At 39.3% G+C, this 7,290-nt stretch overlaps 1 pseudogene; it reads right to left on the bottom strand.

The window, feature by feature from the left end:
• Positions 1-2,663: 2,663 nt before the first annotated feature.
• LOC144219672 (small ribosomal subunit protein eS1-like) lies at positions 2,664-3,734 on the bottom strand (annotated as a pseudogene).
• Positions 3,735-7,290: the final 3,556 nt, after the last annotated feature.

Genomic DNA, 7,290 nt, shown 5'->3' on the forward strand with positions numbered 1-7,290 from the left:
ACTAATTTAGGGGCGCCTGGGTGGCTTAGTCGGTTAAGCGTCCGACTTTCGCTTAGGTCATGTACTCGCGGTTCGTAGGTTCGAGCCCCGCGTCGGGCTCTGTGCTGACTGCCAGCTCAGAGCCTGGAGCCTGTTTCAGAGTCTGTGTCTCCCTCTCTCTCTGACCCTCCCCTGCTCACGCTCTCTCTCTCTCTCCTAGAAATAAATAAAACATTTAAAAAAAAAAAAAGAATATTTACTAATTTACTATGTATCGAAACAAAACCGGTGACCAGGCCCAGGACTATAGTCCTGTCTTGAGAGGGCCCACGTAGGCTGCCAGGAGACCTTCTTGTAAAACAGGAAGGCAAATATAAAATGCCTTCGTGGGCCAGGCAAGTAACTTAACTTGAGTTGAGTTACTTGGGTGTCGGCAAACTTCGCTATAAGAAACATTTCTCCCAACACAGCTTCAAATTCTACAGTGAGAGCTCTATTAACATATATACCTAGGGGCTCCTAGGCGGCTTAGTTGGTTGGGCATCCGACTCTTGGTTTCCACTCAGGTCATGATCTCACGGTTCATGAGATGGAGCCCTGTGTGTTTGGTTCTACGCTAACAGTGCAGAGCTTGCTTGGGATTCTCTCTCCCCCTGCCTCTCCTGCTCTCTCTCTCTCTCTCTCTCAAAATAAATAAACTTACTAATTTGACAATAAACCATTTGTAAAAAAAATAATAAATAAATAAATAAACAAAAAAAGGAATATTTACTAATGTAATAAATAATGAGGACTTGTGTGGGCTATTAGCATACTTTCTCACCTTAAAGGCAAGTCATATATGATATGAGATTATATTCAGAAGATAGGTGATGACATCAAAGCAAGCAGAATAAGTATGATGAATGTTTTCATCTCTGCAGTAGGCAGCCTCTGAGATGACCTTCAATGAGAGTGTGGTATTCATACCCTCCTGTGTTCCTCTCCCCTTGTGTGTAAGTTGAACCCATGTCGAATGAATAAAATGAAGAAGTCACGGGATGTCCCTTCTGAGAATAGGGTACAAAAAGACTAGTTTCATCTTGAGGGCTCCTTCTTGTTCTATTGTTGATTCTTTTTATTTTTTAATTTTTTTTAATGTTTTATTTTATTTTATTTTATTTTATTTTTTTAATGTTTTATTTATTTCTAGGAGAGAGAGAGACAAAGACAGTGTGAGCAGGGGACGGTCAGAGAGAGAGGGAGTCACAGACTGAAACAGGCTCCAGGCTCTGAGCTGGCAGTCAGCACAGAGCCCGACGCGGGGCTCGAACCCACAAACGCGAGATCATGACCCAAGCGAAAGTCGGACGCTTAACCGACTAAGCCACCCAGGCGCCCCTGTTTTATTTTATTTTTGAGACAGAGAAACAGAGCATGAGTGGGGGAAGGACTGAGAGAAAGGTGACACAGAATCCGAAGCAGGCTCCAGGCTCTGAGCTGTCAGCACAGGGCCCAACGTGGGGACGTTGGGGACACGGACCGCACCGGACCGTGAGATCATGACCTGAGCTGAAGTCAGATACTTTAACTGACTGAGCCACCCAGGCGCCGCCTATTGTTGATTCTAAAGGAAGACAATTGCCATGTTGTGGACTGCCTATGAGAGGCTTCCAGTCAACAGCCAGTGAGGAATTGAGCTCCTCAGTCCAACATATCCTAAGGAACTGAATCCTACCAAGAACCACTTAAGTGAGCTTGGAAGCAGAACTTCCCAGCAATTTCATGAGAGACTTGAGCCAGCTCCCAGCTAAGCAGCACCTGGATTCCTGACCTTCAGAAATGAGGAGATTTATAATAAATACTTGTTTTAAGACGACTACGTTCTGGGTAAATTGCTACACAGCAATATGTAACTAACACAATACCAATCATATAACTTCTGAAATACTAATTTTAAAACACCAAAAGAGAATGGGGCGGGGGGGGGGGGGAAAATTGATATGTTGTAGTTTTTGTGTCTATTCTATTTATTTTCTCATAGCTTCTTAGACATTTTAATCACGCTGACTAGATTCCCTATTAGTGGTTAATTTCATCCAGTTTATGCAGAGTCTCACCAGTTTGTTTTTTTTTCAGGGAGTGACCTTTTATACAACTTCTGGATGCATCTAATTATGGACTCCAACAAACTGAGTATACATACTGACAACTAAAGATATATTGATTTATTCAAACTTAAACTCATTTCATCTACTGGGGACTCAAAAAGGAATCCAAAATGGCATATCAATTCTCTTGCTCTTCTTGGGTGAATTAATGATTTCAGGATAGTTGGATGTTGAATTCATTAATTTTTAAAAGACACTTTCTTCTTTTTACAAAAGGAATAAATTCTCAGTGTACCACATTTAGAGAAAATAGCAAAGCAAAAGAGAAGAAAATGAAAGCCAACTCAGCCTGCTGTTCAGAGAGGATGCTATTGAGACTGAATATACTATTTTTTTAGTTGATATCATTTGCCTATCCATTTTTTAACATTACTATATTAAGACTTTTGTCACCACTAAAAGTCTGAATTTTAGGTTTTCTTAACAATTTTTTAAAAGTAGGCTCCACATCCAATGTGGGGCTTGAACTCACGACCCTGAGATCAAGAGTCAGAGGCTCTATGGACTGAGCCAGGTGACCCAAAAGTCTGAATTTTAAACAGTTTCTTGGACTGGTGGCTTATTGCTATCAGCTTATTCAACTTCAGCATCTGTCTCATCTGAAGTAGCTTTTTCAGAACTACTACCTTCATCATGAAGCCCCATGAGTTTTCCTAGTACAAATTTAGGGTTTTCAACATCTTCACTTTTCTAACAAACATATCATGGAGTGGAGAAAACAATTGGGAAGCCTTTTCTACATCTTTTCCAGTGATGTCTGGAATCAATATTTTTTCAACTTTTTAAAAGTTTATTTATTTATTTTGAGAGACAGAAACAGACCACACAAGCAGGGGAGAGGCAGAGAGAGAGGGAGAGAGAGAGAATCCCAAGCAAGCTCCATGTTGTCAGCGCAGAGCCCAATGTGGGGCTCAAACTCACCAACTGCAAGATCATGACCTGAGCCGAGGTCAAGAGCTAGACACTTAACTGACTAAGCCACACAGGTGCCCCTGGAATCAATTTATTAACCGCTTCTTTCAAGTCATTTGTCTGCACCTCTCGGGTCATGATTTCCATCACCTTCCTCTAGATTTGGCAAACCTATTGGTGCTTAGCGGGAGAAGTCTTCCAAATCTGATAACTGAGTTTTTAAGTAAAGCCAACAACTGAATAGACAGAGAAAATAACCGTCAGTAGTCTTGACATCAACCTGGGCTTCAACTGTGGTCTGCCATTTTTTGACTCTGGAGCATATTTGGCGCTGGTAAAATCCATGCCATAGAAGTTAGGCAGTTTCTGCCCTAATTACAGCCTCAGTAATTAGCTTGGATTTTCTAAATGCAACTTCATCATTCTGCAGATCAGCAAGGCTTACTTCAAAAACTCGACCCTTGAGGCCATCGAATGCAATTTTCATTCCTTGAGTTCTCAAGACCAGTGTTTTTTATTTCTTATATTGAACACAGCTGGTGCTTTCACATCATACCAATATTTCTAGAAAATGGATTAGCCACTTTCTTCTTGGCAACCTTTTTGCTGCCTTTCTTAAAGTGCTTATTCTTGCCTACCGCCATGGTACTGCTCAGAGAGCCAAAAAGCCTATTTGCCTATCTTTTCAAAAGTTGGGGAAACACTCTATTCTTGGTTAACTTGCTAATTGATTTCTCTGAAACTCAGTTTCTTTAATGAAATATATCTGAGAGTTTACCTTTATATATTGAATATTTGATAATTTAGTATCACTAACATTTAATATTTAGTATCACTTACTAATATTATAAACACTGTACTCAACAACTTTGTTTATATTATCTTATTTACACTTCACTACACTTTGTGAGTTAGACACTAATATTACTTCCATTTTTCAGCTGAGAAAACTGAGGCTTAGGGAGGTTAAATAATTTGCCCAAACAAGTTCATTAATCTAAGCAGTTTCAGAATAGGGATCCTATCTCATTTCTGTCTGACTACAAAACTTATACCACTCTGCTAGGTCTCTCCCTCAAACTTTTCTCATAATACTCTTCATAAAAGCAAAATGTCATTTTTAAAAACTTTTCATATTTGGAAAAGTTGTCACATTCCAGTTATTAAAAGACTAACCTAATTGGCCCATACCTCTGTTCAATTCCTTTGAAAGTTTTTTGAAGTTAGTGTCTCTAGGCAAAAATATTAAGATCTAAAGGAAATATACATGAATAAAATTCTTTCTCTGCTGAAACAAAACAGTGGATGTTACCAGTGATTTGCCTCATTTTGAAACTGGAACTACCGTCAGAGATCCAATTTCCATTTATATAAAACTACATAATACGGTTTTTGATTATAATTTCTGTAAAGTTATAATCAATTGTTACAATTGAAAAACTCAACTTTTGTCAGCTAAATTTCCTGCTGTTGTGTAGTTTTATTATAATGAAATAAAGGGGTAATCTGGGAAGAAAGAGATATGATCATGACATGTTAGAGTGGGAAGAAATTTGGAGGCCTCTTTGCCCATTGTCCATAATTTAGAGAGGAAAAAAACTGAGGTCCAGAGAGGTAAATATTTCTGTATCTCTTAAGTTGTCATAGTACACAAAATGTAAGATTAAAGGTGTGTAAAAAGGGATTTCCATTTGATAATAAAGACAGGCTTGCAAATATATTTAACCAATATGCAAAACTGTGTCAATAAGAGAAATGGATTTAAAATACAAAACAAGGGGCACCTGGCTGGCTCAGTCGGAGGAGCATGCGGCTTTTGATCTTGGGGATCATGAGTTCGAGCCCCACATCGGGTGCAAATATTAGTTAAATATATGAATAAATAAACTTTAAAAAACAGATGAAGGGCACGTGGGTGGCTCACTTGATTAAGCATCCGACTCTTGATTTTGGCTCGGATCATGATCTCATCATACCTGACGTGGAGCCCCACATGGGGGCTTGGGATTCTCTCTCTCTCTCCTTCTGTTTCTGCCCCGCCCCAACGCCCACCCCACCTCTGGCTCACTCTCTTTCTATCTCAAAATAAATAAATGAACATTTAAAGAAAGCAAAATGAAACAAAACAAAGTGAACAACACCCAAGTAACAAAAAGCATAATACCTGATACCTAAAAAGTGCCTAATTGGGGCGCCCGAGTGACTCAGTCAGTTAAGCATCTGACTGTTGATTTTGTTTTAGGTCATGATATTACAGTTCCTGAGACTGAGCCCTACATCAGGCTCCATGCATCAGCATGGAGCTTGCTTTGGATTTTCTCTTTCCCTCTCTCTTTGTCCTTCCACCACACATGCTCTATCTCTCTCTCTCTCTCTCCCTCAAAAATAAATAAACATTAAAAAAATAAATAAAAATAATGTTATTATGAAAAGTAATAACTACATAACAGAACATTTGGAAAATAGAGAAAAGGAAAAAAAAGCATCCATAATTTTACCAGACTTGTTATATTTTGTTATTGGTTTTTTCCTTAATGTAGATGCTACATTATTTTAAAGATGCTTGAATTAAGGATACCCAATTATTCTTTTTTAAAAATTTTACTTTAAAGAGAGAGAGAGAGAGTTAGCTGGGGAGAGGGGTAGAGGGAGAGAAAGAGAGAATCTTAAGCAGGCTCCATGCTTCGTGCGGATTCTGACATGGGGCTTGATCCCACCACCCTGGGATCGTGACCTGATCCAAAATCAAGAGTCAGATGCTCAACTGACTGAGCCATCCAGGCACCCCCCCAATTATTCTCTTTTCACAGAGATTTGATATTATGGCACTATTGTTTTCAAATACATAGCAAATCTCAACTATATTTCACATAAAACTTTGAGAAAGATCAGGTGGAATAGAAAGTACATACTTTACTGTTGTATTTCCATACTTTATTTTTGTTAATGTTTATTTATTTTTGAGAGAGAAAGTGTAAGCACGGGAGGGGCAGTGAGAGAGGGGGATAGAGGATCCCAAGCAGACTCTGCACTGACAGCAGTGGGCCAGATGCGGGGCTTGAACTCACGAACCAAACCTTGAGATACGACCTGGGCTGAAGTCAGACGCTCAGCCGACTGAGCCACTTGGGTGCCCCTTCCATACTTATTTTAAAATATTAATGTTTTTACAAGGTTATGATGCTAGCACACATAGAATTTAATATTATGCATTTTTCCTTACATTATATCACAAGCCTTTCTTCATGCTACTACATGCTACAAAGGTAACATTCATAGTAACTAAAGCACCTGAAAGCAGGACTTAATTTTCGAAAATTCATACAACTGTATGTGAAGAAAGTAAGTCAGGCTAAGGTATGATAAGTCAGAATAAGTGCTTTTGGTTTGCCTGCAACTATGATGTAGAAAATGTAGAAAGAGAAGTTAGAACTCAGGAATTCTGGCCTTCCAACTAAATATCTAGGTCAGCAAAAGAATATAAAGCCCTATCAACATAATTCTACCTTCTGTATACACTTTTATTTCTTCTTTAATAGATGAGAAAGTGATGGAATATTACTCAGTGGCAAAGATTTACTTGTTACGATGTTAGTATTGGGGTTTTATGTTTCAAAATTGGGTAAATGTACTCCCCACCACACCCCAAAGGGGTGTTTCTTCAAAATTTAGCAAGGCAAAGCCAATCCTCACTGTAAAGAACAAGTCAAGAGCTGGCCATGGTTGTCTGGATTCAATGACATATGCTGCTGTAAAAAGGCTTTTTTTTTTTTACCTTTTAATTATGCTTTTTGTGTTGACATTCATTAATTTCAGAGTACAAATTTTTCCTTTAAAGCTTCTCTATTCCTTTATGAAAAATTTTTAATGTCTTTTATTTATTTCTGAGAGAGAGAGAGAGAGAGAGAGAGCGAGCAGGGAGGGTCAGAGAAAGAGGGAGACACAGAATCTGAAAGAGGCTCCAGGCTCTGAGCTAGCTGTCAGCACAGAGCCTGAAGCGGGGCTCGAACCCACCAACCGTGAGATCATGACCTGAGCCAAAGTCGGACGCTCAACCGACTGAGCCACCCAGGCACCCCCGTTTTGTTTTTTTTTTTAATTAAAAAAAATTTTTTTTTGTTTATTTTTGAGACAGAGAGCGCGCATGAGCACACGCAAGCGGGGGAGGGGCAATGAGAGGGGAACCCAGAATCCGAAGCAGGCTCCAGGCTCTGAGGTGTCAGCACAGAGCCCAGTGCAGGGCTAGAAC

This window comes from Crocuta crocuta, unplaced genomic scaffold (assembly GCF_008692635.1).
Source record: "Crocuta crocuta isolate KB4526 unplaced genomic scaffold, BGI_CrCroc_1.0 scaffold149, whole genome shotgun sequence".
Classification (NCBI taxonomy): domain Eukaryota; kingdom Metazoa; phylum Chordata; class Mammalia; order Carnivora; family Hyaenidae; genus Crocuta; species Crocuta crocuta.